This window comes from Trichosurus vulpecula, chromosome 1, assembly GCF_011100635.1.
Source record: "Trichosurus vulpecula isolate mTriVul1 chromosome 1, mTriVul1.pri, whole genome shotgun sequence".
In the NCBI taxonomy this organism is placed as follows: Eukaryota; Metazoa; Chordata; class Mammalia; order Diprotodontia; family Phalangeridae; genus Trichosurus; species Trichosurus vulpecula.
In genome coordinates this window covers 349,738,122-349,760,514 of record NC_050573.1, presented here as the reverse complement: position 1 = coordinate 349,760,514, position 22,393 = coordinate 349,738,122, and positions in this window count along the sequence as shown.

The following is a 22,393-nucleotide window of genomic DNA, read 5'->3' as shown; positions in this document are numbered from 1 at the left end:
TACTAGTTGGCTAACCTTGGGCCAGTCATTCTGAGCCTTGGACTCCTTGTCTACAAAATAAAAAGTAATACTAGTTCTACTACATACCTCACAAGTTTTGTTATACTTCAGTCTTAAAGTCCTATATAAACATAAGCTATTATTACTATCATAATCACTATTATCCTTCAAAACCCAGCTCAAATGTGGCTTCCACCAAACCCTCCCTGCTCCCCCATGGAAAATGATCTTTCTCTTGTCACACCTGCCATTGAACTTTTTAAATACTTCTCTTATATCTCTTTGCTCCCATTGCATCCAGGGCCATCTCTAGTCATCTTGATCTATATCTCACCACTGGACCCAGATGGCTCCAGAGGAGAAAATGAGACTGGTGACTTTGCACAACTCTCCCTTGCTTGGATTGAATTCATTTGCATGTCATAACATCACCTTTCTGATGGCATGGTCCCTTTGAGAATGAAGGACAAACAACAACAATCATCTATTGGCATTTTTAATCATTTGTGTATATTTTGGGCCCCAATCAATTGTAACCTTGGTGAGGGCAAAAATTAGGTCTTTTTATCTTTCTAACAATAAAATCATAGACGTAGTCAATAAACATTTAGTAATATCTATTATATACCAGGCACTGCGCTAAGTGCTGGGGATAAAGAGAGGGAAAAAAAAGCCTGTCTCTGTGCTCAAGTTGCTTAGAATCAAACAGGGGAAGATGACACACAAAAGAAGCCTAAAAAGGGTGGGGGCGGGGGGGGGGGAGGGAAGGGAAGGGTGGATGGTAACCAGCCTGGTGGCATGGTGGAGAAGCCACAGGAATCCAAAATGAGTGCAGCCAGGTGGGAAATGAGGAAATGTCTGTCCTGATCCCTGTCCTCAAGTGGAGGAGTTTGGGGCTCTACCCTCCATCAGAGGGGCAGAGGGTACTGATGAGGTATGAGTAACAAGGCTATCACTCTTCCCTACTCCATTGCCTTGCACACTGCTCTGCATATAATGGTTCCAAAATATAATGAATGGAATAACTGCCAATTAATACAGAATACCCATTCTTGTCAGTAGAAGCCTTAAAAGAATCACTTAGCATCTCTCCACCTCAGTTTCCTCACCCATAAAGTGAGGGAATTCCACTGGCTGCTTTTTCTAAAGGTTGTTTCCAACCCAACAGTCATAGGATCAGAGATTAAGAGCTGAAAGGCATCTTATAGGCTGCCTCTTCTTAGGAATGAAGAAACTGAGTCCCAGAGAAGATAAGTGACTTACCCAAGGTCATACAAGTGGTAAGTATCAAAGAGAGCATTTGAAACCAGTACCTTTGATTTATTTGATTGTTTGAGTGAGGACCCTGTAGCAATAAAGTTGTCAGTTTCAAGAAATAAGCCATTTTTAACATCTGTCTTCAGTTTTGGTGACAGCACTGTTTTAAAATTCATACCCATGGAGGTCTTTGAGCTTTGTGCATATGTTGAGTTTGTTTCAGACACTTCATAAAATTGAAGACTTTAAATTTCTTGGTGCAAAGGGCCATAAACCCTTTTTTTAAAGACTCATGTTTCCGTGGGCCCTTCTTTATCCTAGACTCATATTTTAGCTCCAATTGTTATGTTGAATTTCAAATCCTGTAAGTGCAGAATGCAAAACATCCATTTACCTCCTTATGTTTTTGTCATATAACATAGAAAATTTAAAACAAGTTTTCTAAACATTTAAAGCAGGATTTATTAAGATTAAATTAGCACAATAAATTCCATTTCTAAAAAATGGATAAATTCATTTTATGGCCATAAGAAATGTCAAATAGGAGACTGTGTATTAAAGTTGATCCTGACTCTTCGTGTGGCTAGGTGTAGAGAAGTTTTGGTGTAATCTTAGGGCACTAGAAGGGTTGCTACAATCTGTAAGTTCCAACCAGAGAACGGGTTGTGTTGCATTTTTAGTTTTTTTCAATCTTGATTTCATGGCACTCTAATTACTAAACCATCAAAAATCACTAAACTGATCATAGGAGTAGAGATAAGTACTGGATCTGTGATTTTATTGATGCTAGTAACTCCTTTTCCTAGGGCTGATTGGTGCTGTCTCTATATTCCTATATTCCCAGGGAATTGCCCAGCAGTGCTTCTTAAACTGTGGGTCGTGACTGAATGTGGGGTCGCCAAAAATTTGGCAATAGTAAAAGGTTTTTGAATGCTCAACAACCAAAAATTAATTCAAAATCAAACCAAATCTGAGGGGTTTCTCATAGTACTTGTTCGTGTTGTATCGTGCAACTTCACTGCAGCCTTCTTTCTAACCATACAACATGTCCATTTTGCACTACACATGCCATCACACCGCAATGCTAACAAATGCTGTCAGAAATACCTTGGCTCAGATTCGAGACTATTGTATGGTATGAATTGCGGTGTTTTTACTGTACATATGAAATTGCTAAATGAATTTTGGCTTGGGATTAGGACAGAATTTCCGACAATTTCTGAAATAGCCCTAAACATACTTCCGCCATTTTATACCATGTATTTGGACAAAGTGGTGTTCTCAGCATTGACGATTATAAAATCAAAATATCGATCAACTCTGAAAAATGTTAAAGGTGTTCTATGTCCTGCAATATCAAATATTCCTCCAGGATTTAATTCTTTATGTAAAAATAAACAAGCACATCCATCTCACTAGTATGCAAATTTGCTTTCATCTCTAATAAATGGTAAAATTAGTGGTATACCAAGTTGTTTTAAAATAAATTTCTTTATGATTTATTATCAAAAAATGTTTGATTTGTCTACCTTTTTTATATACCTACATACCCAAGGTCATATAAAAATTTTTCGGCTGAAAAGGGGTGACAAATAGAAAAAATTTAAGAAGCCCTGGCCTAGGGTACTCAAAGGTGAAATGGGACTTACAATCAGTGTGGGATAAAGACAGATCTTTATACCAAGTCTTTCTGGCTCTGAAGTCAGCTGTTTCTATACTTTACCACAGCTGCTTCTATGACCAGAGAGTCATTGAGCTCGATGATTTCTTTCACTCCCTTTCTGCATCTCATTACTCAGCAATAATCATAATGGATTTCTGGGTTCACCCAATTCATCTTTGAGGAAGGAAGTGGCTCCTAAGAGTGAAATTGTTCATCTTTAACTCTAGGCCAGAAACAACCCCATAATGATTCAGTTACAGTAATGAAGAAAAAGTATGTGTTTTTAGGTGAGACAATATAATTCAAAATGTAGATTTTCTGAGTCATTGTTTGCAAGTCAACTTCCCCTTATATGAACTCTTATGAAAGCTTGGCTCTCTCCTTGCAGTCCCTTGCTTCTCCATCAGCTGCAATGAAAATAATATGCTTTTCCCACTGATTCTGAGGACAAAAGAAGGGAAAATATATTGGGATACTAGTCCCCCTCCCAAAAAAGGGACACCATAGATATAAAAGGGGGAGGTTAGATTATTTTACAAAACAAAGCATTTAGAGAATCTTATGACTTCCTCAGATAATCTTCCAGGGCGGTAATTATAGATTATCTCATACTATCTTGTTTTAAATGGATTTCTTTTAGTATTTCCATTAGTAGGAGTAAAAAAAAATTAGAGCAGATGAATAGCATTGATTTTTGTGTTGACTCAGGTTTTAATTCTACTAGTTTTATCATAGTTATTATATATTGAATGCGTGCCACCCATAAATGGTCAATATTATGGAAGCAAAGCTATATACTTGATGTGCTGACATCAAGACGATACTACTACCTTGCAATAAAAGAGGAAACGATGGCTCAATACTGGGCTGGTACTCATAATGGAATGCAGGTTTTACTACTCTCCCTTTCATTTTAAAAACTGATTAAATGCACAGAAACAGTTGTCTGGTTGTGATAGGGAAAAATAGTATATTTCCCTACCCCAACCTCCAATAGAAAGAATCAGATGTAAATAAATATCACTCAGCAAAAGTCACTCCATTGAGAGATTTTAAACAGGCAAAAGAAAACCAGTTAACAAGTTCCAGATCTTGGCTAAGAGCTCTTTCCAACTTGTCCAGTGTGAGAAGTTTTAGCTAAACCTGTAGTGGCCTTTTTTCTTTCCTAATGGGAGAAAAAGATAGATTTTAGATGAGACTGTTTGCCCAGCAAGGGAAGCAGTATAATTCATTTTTTTAAAAAAAATGAAATAGATTTATTATTCTTTGAAATATCTTCCCTCCTACAAAACATTTGAATTGCCCTTTAAAGACACAATGAGCTATGTTAGTAAAAGTGCTTAAAAGAAAAGGTAAAATAAATTGTCTATGGGAGCATGTATATCAAAATGATGAACTGAGACTTAAGGGGGAGTTTAAAAATATGCTTTTGACAGGTAAGTCTGAATATGCACCATTGGAAAGATAACATTTTTCAACAACTTCTTTAAGTCTTTTTAATGTTAGACTGTCAGTCATACCTCCACTCAGTAAACTGTGTCTTTTGATGTCTTCATTAACTACCATGTGTCTTAAATCTCCTTTCCATAGTGTGATTGAGAAGCAAGTTGTTAAGGGGAAAGGGAAGGGAAGTTATTTATTATCTAGAAGGTCTAAAATACCCAGAATTTCTTGATTCCTTATGGTGGGTCTCAGGCCAGAAACTGAGGAAGAAACTTGACTCACATTGGTTGGCAATGATACTTTCCAAGAGGAAAACACAATTCAAATGTCCCTCTGTCCTGACTCTGAGCTCCATCGTTTGCTTTTGATTGTGCATTCATGTACATGCAAAGACTCGTGGTTATTCCTACAGCACTCACTGCCTTGGCACTGAAGCAGCATTCATCACAGACATTGGAGAGGACTTCTGACTCACCACTTTTTTTTTCACCTTTGCTTCACAGTAAATAACTTACGTAGAGACCTTGACTATGCCTCCTCCATAACTTTTTTCTTGCAATATTGTAATTTCAATTAAGTTGGGACTTTTTTACTGTTTTAGAATGATAAATTAATCAAATCTCTTTGATTGAGCCTTACTAAGTTCAAAGCCCCAGGCCCAAACCCTTAATTACTAGGTGCTAAGCCTATGTGGGCGTGAAGCCATCAGGGTCCTAAGGGTAGTTGCTAAGACCAGAGCCAATAGTAGGAGCCTAAGTTCTGGTCACTCAGATGACATTTGATGATGGCTAAAGAGTGTATAAAAAGAGAGAACAGAGCTATTTGCTTGGGGCTCAGAGCCACAGGAGGAGAGGTGCGTGACTCTGGGCCAGCCGTTGTATGAGCTCCCCAGCTCCTGAACTCAGATGTTGGTTTCTTGGTAACTATGAATTGTATCTGGTATGTTTGTAATCTGTTTGTATTTGCTCTGAAGTTCAGGGTGCTGGCTTTATCCCCTGAACTAAGTGAACGATATTTGTATGTTGGATTGAAATAAGAGTGTTAACCTCTTAACATTGCTTTCCTTAGTAAAGCAGATCAAAAGAACCCGTGCTGGCAGCGTTCTTGTTGTTGGGCTTGTGTTGGTCTCTCACCCCCACAGCAGCTGCTAGCCAAAACATTACAACAAATATCCTCTGCAAGAGATGAGACTATAGCGTTCTATCACCAGGAAGAAAGTGAAAGAAGAATATAGCATGCAACATGCAGGCCTAGTTAGACAACTGAAGGCCTGTGAATATGAGTGTCAGGTAATCTACCTTTATGTTGGGCATGCTGGATCAAAAGATGTCTCCATCCTTCAAGGCCCTGTAGGGACTGACAGAATCCTGAGGACAGTGGCACACCACTATAGTTACCTGATGTTATTGTGGATGCTGGCAATAAAATCAAGCAATTAAAGTTTTCACTGAGATGAAAAATGATTTGGACTTTTTAAGTACTTTCTTGATATAAGGAAAAAATATGAATTGATACAGTGAAGTCCGCCAAACCAGCATAACAATAGGCACAATAACAAATGGAAATGGAAATAACAATAAAATTTTAAAATGCTGTTCATCTTTAATGACCAATCCTGGATTAGAAGAGTAAATTCACTTCCTTGTCTTCATTAAAGGGTTGGGGGGTGGGGAACCAAATCTAGAATATTGCATATATGATCATACATAATTGATGTTTTGATTAATTTTTCTAATCAATAAGTACATTTATAATGTTACAAATAACTGGGTAAGGGGAAAGGGAATGATATATTTGAAAATTAATATGATGTAAAAACAAAAAGTGACAATAAAAATAAGAGAAAATAAAAAAGTAAAATCTGCTTAATAGAGAGAATAGAATAGCAAAAAATGCTAATACTGACTGCCTTCCAATTAAGTATGCATTGGAAATTTCCCCGGGCTTTTTCCCCCTAGTTTTGAAGATTTGGATCAAGGTTGACATTTCAATGTTTTAATCTCCCTTACAAATCAACATTTTGGTAAATAATGTTTTAAAATTTGAGATAAATTGTTGTTCACTTACTACTCACTTAGATATAGCAGCAGGTCTGTCTGTCTTTGGAGGAGGAAAGGAGGTGGTGCTTGGATATAAATTCTCAGTTCCTTGGGGTCCTCTTCAGAGCAGAATGTTTTGTTAAATGGACAGCAGTCCTGAAATCATTTTCATAGGACATTTAAGAAGACTTTGAGGCTCACTGATTTTTATTTTACTCCATTGAAAATGGCTGAGTTCTGTTCAACTGGTAGTTGACAATCATTGTAGGGACTTTAGGAGCAGAGGACAAGGAGAAAGAATTGATTGGTCATTCCTGACATCGTTGAGTTATATCAGCTTTCTTCATAACTCAGTAAAATGGACAAAATAGTCAATTATATGTGTGTGTATACACATACATATATACACATATGTATTATTATACATAAATGATATGCAAAGTACCTATACACATATCCAAAATATAATACACAAAAAACGTTAAACATTTTCTGTGTGTAGAGAGCCATCTAGGAATTATTTAATAGAAGTTCTGGGTAAAGTTTTACTAACACACAAATTTATAATTTTTAGTCTAGTAGGAGAATATGGCACTATAACAACAATTCAGCTAGTAGCTGCTGCTGAGGTATAAGACCCAATATGATGAGCAACAAGAGCTGCCAGTGCAGGTTCTTTGATCTTTTCTAGGGAAAGCAACTTTAAGGGGTTAACAATTTCACTTTAATCAAACATACATTTATCATTCATTTAGTTCAGGCAGAAAAGCCAGCACCCTGGACTTCAGAGCAAATACAAACAAATTACAAACAGAGACAATATAAACAGACCAAATCACAATTCATAGTTACCAGAGAAGAACCAATGGGTCTGAGTTAGCAAAGCCAGGAGGCAGTTACAACAGCTTGCCCAGGGTCTCAAGACTCCTTCCATGAGTGAGCCCCAAAAGTCACATACCAATCTCAGATCTTATATACTTGTCTCTGGGCCCTGGGGCACTTGATTACCTCAGTGCTAAGAAGCACTCAAACAAAGAACAGTGAAAAGTCCCATTTTGCTGGCCAATACATTTGAAAGACAAGACTCATCAAAAGTACTTAATTACCTCAGCATTCCACAGAAGACAACAAAATGTCCTGCCCTGATTACCATTACATTGTCTTAGTGCTAAGAAATACTCCAAGACAAAAAGATTCCATTTTACCTGCCCCATTCAAACAAAGGCCAGAATTATTAAAGGCACTTAAGAGAAGAACAGCAAAAAGCCCCTCTCTGATTACCACTACAGGCACCAACACAGAAACACAGAATTTTAGAAACAACAAGGACCTCAGTGACCATCTAGACCAAGCTAGATCCAAAAGGTGTCTCTAATATAACATCCAAAGAGCCATTCAGTCTTTACCTGAAGACTTTCAAGGAGGGGGAAGCCAACATTTTTTTTTAGGTAGCCTGCTTTGGGACAACTCTAATTATTAAAAAGTTTTTACTGATATCAAAATTTAATTTTCCTCTTTGCAAATTCCATCTAGTGCTACTGGTTCTATTCTCTGAGGCAAAACACAGATCTAAAGAGTCTTCCATAGAACATCTGTCACTTGAAGATAGCTATCATACCTCACATGAGTCTCTTCTTCTGCAAGCTAAACAATCCTATTTCCTTCAAATAATCATCATGTGATATGATAGTTATAATTTAAAATATAATAAAAAATATAAAATATAAAATAAAACAAGTAAGTACTCTAAAAGGTTATGAAACAAAGTGGAAGTAAGGTCTGAGGGAAAAGTAGTTAGTAAAGTGAATGGGGGTGGTAGGAATCAAGGCAGGCTTCCTGGATGAAGTTCCATTTGAATGTGCTTTTAAAAAATTTGCTTCAAGTAAACTCACATTTACTTACTGCCTTCTATGTGACAAGAGTGGGTAAGATTCAACAGGTGAGAAGAGGTGGCATGGAGAATAGTGCTAGCAAAGGCTAACATGTAAACTAGACTAACTCAGAGACTAAATGACCACTTGCCCATCAGCCTGTGAAGTAACGTATTATGGGGTCTTTTTTTGTTTGCTTGTTTTTACCTTTTCCAGATTGACAGAAGTGTAGCCATAGCCTTCTTATGGCTAGAAATTCTGCCTCACACCTGGCATCATTGGAACTTTTCCATAGTCCTTTGTTGAAACTATCTGTATCTTACCTTAATGCTAATTCAACCAATGACCAGGACAAACCTAGAGGGAACCTAAAAGAGGCTGATGAGATATAAGTCCCATTCCACCCCAGCTTGGGGAAATATCATTCCAATCATGAGATGAGAATCAGGCACAATTCCCACTGGGGAGTTCTTGGGGCAATGGACGAAACTGTACCTCCTCACTCACCCTGGGGTAAATGCAATGCCACAGAGCATGACCTTGGAATGTTCCCAGACTCTCTGGAATCCTTTGGACTAGACTTGGGCGATGATTCACAATAGGATCAGAGAGTACCCATGAGCCATATATAGTTCAAGGTGAATTTGTAAATGGATTGTGCTCTAGTTAGCTTATAGATTGCCTCTCTTGATTTACAATTTAGATGAACCCACTGCATTCCTGTTAATGATGTGGAGATTTATGTCACCAAGCTGAAGGCAGAGACTTTTCTATGGAATGCTTTCAATTCATTTTGCCTCCTATTCTGACAAAGTCATGGTGTTTTGACCTGATGTGGAAAGTCATCAATTCACTTTGGTGTTATCGATAGGAAAATCTGAGTTTGGTGAGGTGAAACAAAAGCTGGTCTTTTCTTTTTCTCTTTAACACACTTCTCTTATGGTTGGCACGTAAGCGGGAGAATCCATGACAGGGGCAATTACATCCAGATCTCAAAAAGTAAATAATCATAAATTGCACATTGCCTGTTGTCAATTCAGCAATTGGAGCACTGTTGTCTTCTGACTTAAAGGTGTGAAACACTTAGGGGAAATCAAGTTCTCTGTCCTAAGGGAAACCACAACAACAACATTTGTTGAACTATTCCTCAAGACCAGAGGGACTGATGTGAGAAGGTTGTTCATTCATTCATTAATTCATTCTTTCATTCTCCCACTTCAGCTGACTTCTTGATGAAACACAAAGTTGGCAGCACTGAATGACTAATGACATTTACTAGGGCTAGGAGATTTTTTTTTTTATTTTAATTTCTAAATTGGATGTTTAAATCTGGACCGGTGAAGAAAGTGACTTCAGTGTTTAATTGTCTGTCTGTCATCCACATTACAACGGATGTTAGCTATACTTTCCATATGTTGTCTTTGCTCAATGTAGTAAAAATCATACTCCAGGTCTGGAGTTCTTAATGTATAGATACTCAAGTGGATTAAATTTTTTTTTTTTAAAAAAAAAAGAAAGATAGAAAAAAGAAAGCTGGTCGGGTATCACTCTTTGGCTTTTGTCCATGGCAAGAAGTCTGCAAAAAGCCTGGCTTTTTATCTCTCCAGGTGTCTAGCACATTTCTCTGCATCCAGTACACATTTTAACAAATATTTGCTGAATGAATTAATAAATAACAGCCCTATAGGAATCAGGTTCAGAAGAAGTTTCTTTTTCTTTTCTGCTACATTTAATACTATTTTGGAGATTCATTCTGAAAACAACCTTAAATAATAAAATGAATAAACTGTGAAAAGAAGCCCAGGTTGTACTCTCTTACCTGTGTCATTAATTCAACCTGTGACCTTGAAACAAATGTAGTGTAACCCAAAGCCCAGTGGTACGGAATTCTTTCATCATTGGTGGAGATCAGTGATTCACATGGTTGAAAGAGGAGAAGGATCCAGGATTCCTCTAGCTTCTAGCTTCAAGAGGATAGACGTCCAATGTCAACTTCCCTTGAAGTCACTGAAGGGAGAAAAGGACCCTAGTAAGAAAGTGGACATGAGAGGAGCTTGCTTTTGTTGTTCAGTCATTTCTGACTCTTGATGACCCCATTTGGGGTTTTCTTGGCAAAGATACTGGAGTGGTTTTTCATTTCCTTTTCCAACTTATTTTACAGATAAGGAAACTGAGGCAGACAGGGTTAAGTGACTTGCCCGGGGTCACACTGTTAGGAATGTTTAGGTCAGATTTGAACTCAGGAAGGTGAGTCTTTCTGACTTTAGGCCTGGTACTCTATCCACTGTGCCACCTACCTGTCCTAGAGAAACTTGAAGTCTCTACCATATTTCTATACTCAGTTTGTATTACTAGAGACTTTGGGGAATTTATCACTTGGGTAAGATCTGGGACTCTCTATCTCTTTCACCTTGGGAGAGGTTTTTCATTCTATATATACTTTCTGTGATTTATGTTTTGTTATCTACTTGGATAAATAGATTTCTTTACTATTTGCTATGTGTATGCATTGTGAACTTGGTATTTAGTAGAAAGGGCATCAAGCCTTGTATATAAAGTTTGGGTCCCCTTCTATCCCCATTAATGAATATTGATCAGAAATTTGGCTTGAATTCAAAAAATGATATCCCTTAGACCAATAATATTTGAGAGAGCAAATAGATATAATTCTAGTCTAGTACCTCCTCTTTCTGAGAAGAGCAAAGTGGCCAGCCTCTGACCCCAATCTCTTGCTTCCCCTCCTAACAAGAATTAAAGTCTCTCTTAGAGAAGGGTGAGTGAAGGATATCCTAGAGATGTCTATTCTTGCTTCCCTGTGAGTCATGTCGAGACAAACACATCAAGACAAACACATTACAATAGAATCATAGAATTTAGAATGGGAAAAGCCTTAGAGATCATCAAGTCAAACCCTTTCATTTTATGCATGAACAACTTGAGACCCAGAGAGAAAATGACCTGCCCTAAGTCACGCTGACAATAAATGAACCTGGGTGAATGAGCCCAAGTCCTCGCATTTGAAGTCTAACACTTGTCCAGCTACTCTTTTTGGGTCTGTTTCCTTGTGTGTATAAAAATGAAGGATGAATATGGTGATTTTTAAGGTCCTTTCCAACTCCTTTCAATCAGATCCCGAAGGGGAAATGGCAGCTAAGGAGAGCAGGGAATGATGAAATCCAATAGTGTCACTCCCTCTCCCAACATAGCAAAATCAATAGATTTAAGTCAGATGTTCTTTTCTCTTTCTCCTGATTCTCAAAGAGATGTGGTGAAGCATGAAATTGCCAGAAAGCAGGAGGAAGGGGAGGAGCAATTGGCACAATCTATAAACTGGATCATCACTGTTTATTATTGTCAATAGTAATACTAGTTAGCATTTGTATAATACTTTGAGGTTTGTGAAGCACTTTATAATACTACATCATTTTTTCCTCACAATAACCCTGGAAGGTAGGTACTATTTATATCTTCATTTTACTGTTGAGGAACTGAGGCAAATGGCAATTTAAATGTCACCCATCTAGTATCTAAGGTGAGACTTGAACTTAGATCTTCCTGATTGTAGGTCCAAAATTAAGATCTATAGTGGTACTTTATAGAATGTATGATAAGAGTGTTTTTCAGAGAGTAAATTAAGCCTTAGACCTAGTCAGAAGATATAATTTATGAAACACCAAAAGGACTTCCCTGGAGAAATAATCTATTCAAAATGGGAGTGAATCTTGGAACAGAGGTAACCTAGATGGCAATTGGAAGGTGAATCCTTCAAATGCAACTCACCTTTCTGTAACCAGCTGGGTCTTTTGCTTCCAAGGACTCTTCACTTAACCTGCATTCAGGGCCACAGACTATTCTCAGATGCCTTGCTTCTATACACAGCCTTCACATTCACAAACCCAATTTCCACATCTTCCTCAGAATCAGAACAATCATTATTTCTGTTGTTTCCATCAAGTCACTGACTTGATGAAATGACTTCCTTCAGAATCCCACTGAGTCTAAGTCTAGTTGCTGGATGTCTAGAATGAAGCTCTTTGGTTGGCCATCACTCTTTATTCCTTCAGAGAGGCAGTGAGGTACACTGATCAAATTCTTCATCTGTCACTTGGTATCACCTGTGTGACCTTTGGCAAGTCATTCTATTTGGGACCTCAGTTTCCTCATCAGCAAAAGGAGAAAATTGGACTAGATGACCTCAAAGGTTCCTTCTGATTCCAAATCTATGCTCATATGTCACACCTATCACACTCTCTTCTGTCCTCCAGACTAGTTGACAGTCCTTCATTTAAACCATATTCCTATAAATTTTTCATTTAATTTCTTATATACATGTTGTCCTACATCCCTCCCTCCAATACAAGTTCTTTGAGGACAGTGACTGTTTCATATTTGTCTCTGTCCCCAGAAACTGGCACAGTACCTAGGATGTGGTGGGAATAATTATTAAATAATAATTAATACTTAACCAATTGAAAGAGGTGATTTCATCTATAAAGGCAATCTCATAGCATAGAGTTTATCAATTTTAAGATCCATTTTATTACTGGTGATAGCGTAGAATCATAGATTTAGAGCTAGAAGGTATCTTTGAGGTCATGTGGTTCAGCTCCCTGATTTTAGAGATGAGAAAACTGAGACCCAGTTAGATTAAGGGATTGGTTCAAGGTCACACCGAGAATAAGTAGCAGAGCCAACATCTGCGGCAGCGGCATGCTTTAAAATAATGACTACATTTTGTACTCAACCATGTCTAAATGCTTTACATCATGCATCTCAAAACATCATGCATCTCAAAAGAGATTGAAGTAGATACCCTCTCAATGTCCATTCCAACTTAAGATAGAAACTCTGCATTTCTCTCTTATCAATTGCTTGGGCAATTCTGTTCCAATCCCTTCACTGAAAAAATAGTTCTCTTGGGACCAAGAATAGTCCACATCAAAGAAGGGATTTAAGCAGAATTTTTACCTCACCAGAAAAAAAAAAGGAAAGGAAAGGGATGTGGATTTGGTGTGCACATCCCATAATTTTAACTAGGAGGCAGAATCATGAGGTAATATAGTAACAGGGATGCACGTGAAATTCTGTCTGAGATTCATTCCTTCTAGTTCTGACTCAGTCACAGGGAGGCTATGCAACACTGGGCATATCACAGAGCTCATAACCAACTACTTCATGGGTATGTGGTGAAACTTAATTGAAGTTTATGTGAGTTCCTTAAGATCTCACATTAAAACGTCAGCATCACAATGCTGTAAAAGTGCCAAGCATTATCTCTTCAGAAGCCCTATCACCTACCTTCTTTACAACCAGTAAGCAAATGGTACTAAGAAAGATATTTTCTTTCTTCCCTCCATTTGGAAATATGCTACAAAAGTTTCAATGAGAAGTTTTCCACTCAAAGTCCAATGATTTGCCAAACAGTTCCCTTATGGGTTTATACTCTTAATAGAAGTGACTTGTAGTTCATTCATAGTGACGCATTTGAAGTATAGGTGGAAAAATGAGGAATAAAATATGGGAGATGGCATTTAAAAAGCAAATATCATTTTGAAGGGGTATGGGCTCTGAACACTCCTCCCCTCTTTGAACTTTCAACCCAGCAAAGCCAAGTCTCTGGCATTTGCCTGAGGCACCGGGCCCATCCCAGTATAATCCTTTTAACTGCCCTTTCTTTGTGGCCCTCCCCAACTTGGCCCCACCCTGGCTATTTTGCCACTTCTTAATTCGAACTAGACCCCTTCTCTGTAACCTCCCCATCACTCCAAGCTATTGGCCACTCCTTGACCACATCCAGATCTTCTCACAGTCTTTCTGTATATAAGTGTACATCTTGCCCCCATTAGACTGTTCAGATCCCTTAAGAATCTGGCTGGCTTGTCAATACAAACCACGAATCTAGACCTCCCCAACCCATATTATGATAAACCTGGTCTTTGACTGAAAGAAGGCTTGAGTCAAATTCTTTCCAGGCAGACCTGTGCCTTTTGTTTTTGAATTTCATGGTTCCCAGCACCCCTAGACTGCAAAAATTTGAGGTCTCTGTGCTATTACCACAGCATAATCTTTAATTATGGAGGCCTGGATTTACTGGAAGGATTAGCACAGCCTAGGAATAGGGGAAGCCCCCTCTCCCTCTACCCAACCACTATATAACAAAGGGGAAAGAGCTTTGGACTACTTTCCACACCTTTCTAGAAATGAGGTTCAAGTTGCCTGTTGGTGGCTATTCCTTTTCCCTTTCAAGGTGATATTTGATAATTTTATATTTCTTTACTTCATTCTACCTATGTAAAAACATGGGAAGGGTTCAGGAGAATCACACAGGATGATTTACCCAGTAGCTCTTTTCCTTGCGTTTGAAACATCTTAGATTCTTGGACTTTCAAATTATCACTTTCTAAACAGCATTACATTAACTTGAGACCAATGCTCAGCTATTGAGGGTAAGGTGAACAAACAATCTCCATTAGATAGAATAATTTAATATTTTGACATCCTGTTCTAATTGATGGAACTTTCTTCAAAAGGTTGAGTCTAATTTCTTCACCAGAGCCCTTGACTACCTTTTCTCCTTTGAGTTTCCTTCCTTGTATGTTTTCATTGTGGGTCCATGAAATGGACCTGTCCAGTCTTGGAAGTGGCCTTGTGAGTATGAGAGGTCCATAGGACCTGCGTCCAGGGAGTGGAGCAAGTTTCTGGCAGAGTAAACTTCTGTGTCATGGAGTATGATTACCCACAGAATAATTGGCTCAAGTCTGGACATTTTACCAGAAGACATGTCCTGGGATTGTTTGGACAGTGTTGAGGTAGAGATAAAATGCCTAATTAGCAATTCTACCAAACTACTTTATGTTCAGATAAGGTATAACTATTAACATGACAGAAGATTGTAATAGAAGTTATAAGTGAAGTTACTGTAGCCTGTTTTAAGTTTGTATTTTGTCAAATGAACACTTATGAGTGCTTTGCGTTTAGCATTCCTTTCGTGTGTGGGAAATAATTACCTGCCCCATATCTGATTCATATTGTACAGTGAGTACAAAAAGCACACTTTTAAGCTTTCCCTTTTGAAGAAACCCTAACTGTGAGCCTAAATATAAGCTTTAAATAATTTTTCTGTAGGGCATGAGGGAGGGGCAGATTGAAGCTCCAAAGTGTGTGAGACAAGGGAACCAAACCCAGCTCTGATTAGAGTCCAGGTTCCTCCAGGCCCAAGCTCAGTACAGATTGCATGCCTGGCTCTAGAGCAAAGATACCCTATAGGGAGAGTAAGTGAGTACAGTGTTCCCACCTTTTGGTCCCAGCAGTGGTTTTTTTCCCCCTTTTCTTTAAGTTAAATTTTATTTTATTTTCAAACAAAAATTAGCCTTCTCACTCTCCCACTTCTCTTCGCCCCCCACCCCAACCCAATTAAGAAAGTGGGACAAACAATACCTCTCTTACGAACATCTAAAGTCAAGAAAAACAAAATTTCTCATTGGCCATGTCTAAAACAAAATGTCTCTGCATTCTGAGTCCATCACCTCTCCATCAAGAGGTAGGCAGAATGTTTCCTTCTAGGTCCTCAGGAATTGTGGCTGGTTATTATGTTAATCAGATAATTATTCAAATTATCTTTTTGATATCCTTTTGACTCAATTAATCAAATTTCCTTTTAAATTTTTTTGTTCTAATCAGCAAAATTCACCTTCTCACCGCGCCCCCCACTACCCACTAAGACAAAACCCATTAAAAAACATATACAGTCAATAAAAATGTCCACATTGGCCATGTCCTAAAAAATATTTGTCTCACTGCATTCTCATTCCTTCACCTCTCTTTCAGGAGCTGGGTAGCATGTTTCATCATTAATCCTCTAGTACTGCCTCCCCTGCCACACACCAAATTAATTTTTTTTTGAGATGACTATTTTATTATTTTTTACAAATTTATTTATCTATAGTTTTCAACCAGATTCCTATTTTTGCTATCTCAAAAAGAGTTATAAATATTTTTGTATGACTTAGAATTTGTCTTGCTTGGAACTATTCCCTCCCTTAATCTACCCTCTCTTTAACACTCTTCCCCATTTTTCCCCTTTCCTCCTACTTCCCTGTTGAGTGAAATATATTTCTGTACCCAACTCTGTGCCTGGGTGTATATGCTTCCTTCTTTTGACCAGTTCAGATGACAGTAAAGTTAAAATGTCAGCTGCTCTTTCTTGACTCTCTCCTCCTTTTTTGTATTAATATCTACCTGTGTACCCTGATTAAGTAAGAAGGTGAATTTCCTCTAAGTTTTTTTCCTTCCCCATTTTCCCTTCTCTGTCCAAATATATTCCTTTTCCCCTCTCTTTTCACTCTTAAAATCTTCAAGACATAACAGAACCACTCCCAGAATTGTCTAAATGGACTCCTTCTATGAACCATGATGATTATAGGGTTCAGAGGAGACACATGTATCATCTCCCTGTATTTGAATATAAGCAGTTTACCCTTGTTTTGGTATTTCATCTTTATTCATTCTTGTTTACCTTTTTTATATTTCTTCACTCTTGTATTTGAATTTCAAAGTTTCTCCACAGCTCTGGTTCTTTTATCAGAAATGCTTGGAAGTTCTCTATTTCTTTAAATTTCCCCCAATAGTATTATACTCAGTTCTGTTGGGTAAATTATTCTTAGCTATAAGCCTTCTGGAATATCATATTCCAAGTTTTCCAATGCTTTCTAGTGGTGGCTGCTAAATGGTGTGTGACCCTGACTGTAACTCCTTGGTACTTGAGCTCTTTCTGACTGGTTACACTATTGTTTTCTTCAAACTAGAAGTTCTGGATTTTGGCTATAGTGTTCTTGGGAGTTTTTATTTTGGGGTTTCTTTCAGGAGATAACCTATTTCCATTTTGCCCTTTAGTTCTAAGAAACCTGAGCAGTTCTTGTTATTTTTTTTTAAAGATTTCTTGACATAAGGTGCCAAGGCTCTTTTTTTGGCCATGGTATTTCAGATAGTCCAATCTTTCTTAGTGTTTCTCCTAAATCTTTTTTCCAAGTCAGTTGTTGTTATGACATTTTACATTTTCTTCTATTTTATTTCAGCCTTGTGACTTTGTTTTAATATTTGTTTTTGTTTCATATAGTCATTAGTTTCTATTTGGCCCATTCAACTTTTCAAGGATTTTGTTGCTTGGGCAAAGTTTTGTACCTCTTGGGTCAAGCTATTGATTTTCTTTCCAATTCTTTCTTCCGTATCTCTCATTTCCAATTTTCCCCCTCAGGCACTCTCATTCCATTTATAAAAACTTTTAAACTTAAAAAAAAAACTTTTCCTTCAAACTGGGGAAAAATGTTCATAACAAGTTTCTCTGATTAAAGAACTCATTTCTCAAATACATAGAGAACTTAGTTAAGTTTATAAAAATAAGAGTCATTTACCAGTTGATAAATGTTCAAAGGATATGAATAGATGGATTTCAAAAGTTATCAATAGTCACATGAAAAAATGCTCTAAATCACTATCGATTAGAGAAAGGCAAACTAAAACAACTCTGAGATAACCAAATCATACCTATCTGACTAACATGACAGAAAAGGAAAATAACAAATGCTGGAAGGCGTGTGTAAAAACTAGTCCAACTATTCTGGAGAACAATTTGGAATTATACCTAAAGGGCTATAAAAGTGTTCATACCCTTTGACCCAGCAATACCAGTGGTCTGTATCCCAAAGAAAGGGGAAAAGGATCTATTTGTAGAAAAATATTTATAGCAGTTTCTTTTTTTGGCAGCAAAGAATAGGAAACTAAGCGGATGTCCATCAATTGGGGAATGACTGAACAAGTTGTGATATATGGTTGTGATGGAATACTATTGTGCTGTAAGAGATGATCAGCAGGGTGGTTTCAGAAAAACCTGGGAAGGTTTATATGAACCCATGCAAAGTGAAGTGAACAGAACCAGGAGAGCATTGTACGTAGTAACAGCAGAATTGTAAGGATGATCAACTGTGAAAGACTTAGTTACTCTCATCATGACAATGATCCAAGACAATCCAAAAGGCCCTATGATGAAAAGTGCTATCCATCTCCAGAGAGAGAACCAATGAACTCTGAATATAGATTGAAGCATACTTTTTTTTACTTTCTTCATTGTTTTCCTTTTTTGTCCATATATCTATTTTTGCAACATGGTTAATATGGAAATATGTTTTGCATGACTTTACATGTATCATCAATATCAAATAACTTGCCTTCTCAAGGAAGGGGGAGGAAGGTTGAGAATTTGGAAATCAAATTTTTTTAAAAAAAACTGATTATTGGAAAAATTTTTACATTTAATTGGGAAATATTTAACAAAATAAATAAAAATGTATTTTTTAAATCTTCCATTTAAAAAAAATCTTCCTTTTTAAAAAATTTTCCTCTATCTGTTCTAGTAATTCTAGTTGAGTTTGTGCCTAAGCTGTGTCTTCCTCTAAGACATGTTTGTAGATGTTTTGGAGTCAGTCTTTCTAGTAGTAGTTTTTCCATGTTAGATTTCATTCAAGTTCAATTCAATTGCCACTTTCTTGAAACAGGTATAGATACGGATATAAATACAAGTATAGGTACAGACGTAGTACAGATAGGAGTATATATATAATATATGTATATGTATATGGCAATGTGTTCATCAACTTCATTATCAATGTATACATCCCTGTAAAGAACTTTGGAATTGATTGTGTAACATGGGAGGCACTGGCACAGGGCCGCTCAGCTTGGCATGCCCTATGAGCAAAGCAGAATTGAAACAGCTCAAAGGAAAAGTAGAATGTTCAAGTTTGGAGTATCCACCCCAAATATTGACACAGACTATTTGTGCCCGACCTGTGGTAGAGTATTCCAAGCTTATATTGGCCTGATCAGTCACAGTCGGACACATCGAGTCTTGACTCAAGCATAGTGATGTCATTTTGGTCCTCTTTGAGAATGAAGGAAAACAACCAACCGGTATTACTACTAGTAGAAAGTAATAGATCCTATTTCTCTAAAGTGTCTTTTTAGTCAAGAATTTTCATTAATTCACATTAGACTCTTTTTTTTTTTTTTTTTAGAAAAGATAAGTGAAATTGTTCTGGATACTTATACAATGCTCAGTTTTCTTTGGTAAAGCCAAAGCGCTAAGGAACAGGTTATTCCACTCAATTATGGGCTCCTTGAGGGCACAGATTGTCCTTTGCCCTTCTTTGTAAACCCAGCACTTAACATAGAACCTGGCATATAGTAGGTGCTTCATAAATGTTTATTGACTAAGCATGTGGATTTATGGGATCACACATTTAGAGCCTGAAGGGACTTCAAGGACCATCTCATCTAACAACAGATAAAGATAGTTTTTACAGATAAAGAACTACCATGTGTATATACACACACATAAATATATATATATATATATATTTATATATACACACATATGTGCATATCACATACTTGAATGCATAAATTTTTCTTTCCTCTTATAGCATATAAGCTCTGTGAGGACAGAATCTGTTTTATTTTTATCTTCCCATCCCTGACTCTGATCACAAAGCTTGGCATATAGGACAAGTTTAGTAAATAATTGTTAAACTATACTTTGCTTTTGTTAACTACAGTTCCACATATCAAAAAAGTGTTACAGCTAGTCTCACTGATGTCCTCTTATTAGAAATAGCATCAGAGGATCATAAGATTAAAAATAGAAAGAACAGTAGAGATCACTTAATTCAACTCTCTCATTTTATAGGTGAGAAGACAGTGCCAGAGCAATAACTTGACATATCCAACAAGCATTACTTACTTATAGTGAGTAGAAGGGTTGGGATTTGAGCCCAAGTCTTCTGATAATCAATTAAGCACACTTTCCACTAGACTACAATACAGAATTTATTCCCTATACTCCCAAAACACACAAAAGAGCTTTTTTTTTTTTTTTGCTCCTCTTTCCTGCTCACCAAAGGAAACTGAGACCTTCTTTAACAGAAGAGATTTATAGTCTTTTTAGCTTCTCCAATACATCCTCCACCCTGAAAAGGGCCTGATCATGTTACTTCCCTTCTCTTAAAAATATTCAGTGGTTCCCTATTGCTTCTGGGATAAAATAGAATCTCCTTATCCTAGTATTTAAGGACTTCTACAATGTGACTCTGGGCAGCTAGGTGGCACCACCCTCTCCTTCCTGGTTCTTGGCATATATTGTATATTTAGCACACATTTGTTGAAATGAATTGAATGTGTATCTCAAACCTTGGTGCACAATAAAGGACAAACAAATCTATGAGATTCCTTCAAGACACTGGCTTCTGAGGCTGCCAGGACCAGAGGGGGCCCAAGCATACTATTCAGGTATACATCTCAGATGCATCATCTGTGACCACTACAGCCACAATTATCCAATGGAAAGTTGCTAATAATTCCAGGATGGACCTAACACATTTATTGTAGAGCCTAAGACCAACCCCTAATAGGTGTGACTTAATTGGAAAGGGCTAAAGGGGAAAAATATGTTTAATACAAGTTTTTATACACACAGTCCAGTTGGATTTAGAGTTGGAAGGAACCTTAAAAATCATACAGTCAAGCCCCTCATTTTACAGACGAAGAACAGGAACTCAAGGAGGCTGAATGATTTCACTACGGTCACCCAAAGAGAAAGTAGCAGAGCCAGTATTTAAACTCGGGTTCTTCGACTCCAAATTCAACATTTTTTTCTACTGTACCTCTCCGCCTCTGTTAATTGGAACAGTGGCTAGAGTTAGGCAATGCCAGAGAGACGTATGGTGGAGTGGAAAGAGCACTAGATGAGTTATCAGAGGGATGGGGTTTAAATGCCAGCTTCACTACTTACTACCTGGGTGACCTTTAGCAATCTCTCTGGGCCATGGTTTCCTATTCTGTAAAATGAGAGAGTTCATCCCAATGGGTTCCTTCCTTCTCTGTGTGTACCATTTCAATTTGTGAGATTGGGAACATAAATAGTACCACAAGCATATATGTCTTTAGAAAATGGACCACCTCAGAGCTAACATTCTTTGTCACCAAGTATTAGTTCACACCTCCATTGTGCATAAAGTACAAAGATTTCACACCAAATCTACCTTACCTCTTTATCATTGCTTAGTCTCTTAGGCCTCTTAATCCAGCCCTAAATCAGAAGATAATAAGACCTGGAAATTCTGGAACTTTCATCAAAGAATTCACAAAGGCCGTATTTCCAAATTAACTCTAGAGAAAATCTTAGAAACTGGCCATGTTTTCAAGTTCCAGATTAATTTCCCTAATTTAGTTATTCTTGCCAAAGTCTTGAAATAACAACATCACTGGGACAAAATGATCTAGTACAAAAACAACCACACCATCAGTTGAAAGAAGGAGAATCAAGAGCAAAAATTGCCATTAGCGTTGGCTAAATTCATTCATATCACATTAGACCAGAAATAAAAACATCCAAGCAATAAAATTCACTATTTCTTTACTATGACATTGTAGTCTTGGCATATTAATCATTATTATTTCATTTCAACAAAGACAGCAACAACCCAGACATCCTTCACCCGGTATATATATAGTGTGAACCAAAGGAGAGGCAGATAATTATACACAGGTAGTAGATACCAATTTACCAATTATATGTTTTTTCTAGCCTTGCATTTTACAGTGCACAGATATATCATATAATTATACCATACATTGTTAAAGGACATGATGTCACAGACATATTTAAAACTCCTCTTTAAAAAAAAAAAAAATCAGCTGCCACCCTAAAGCAAAACACCTTCCCAGCCTTCAAGATCTTCTGTTTGTAGACAAAACTAACAAAATGTAAAGAATGGCCACTTAACTCCACCCATTAGGTTGTTTGCATTTTTCTGATATTGAAGGCATGTTTTGGAGTCAGAAGACCTGAGTTCAAATCCAGTCTCTGTCCCTTACTCCCTGTGCAACCATAAGCAAGTTTCCTTATGTGTAAAATGGGGGAGTTGGTCAGCTAGGTGGCACAGAGGATAGGGTGTGGGGGCCAGAGGAAGTTAGGAACCCCTGAGTATAAATGTGGCCTCAGATACTTGCTAGTGTGATCCTGGGCAAATCGTTCAACTCTGCTTCAGTTTCCTCATGTGTAAAATGAG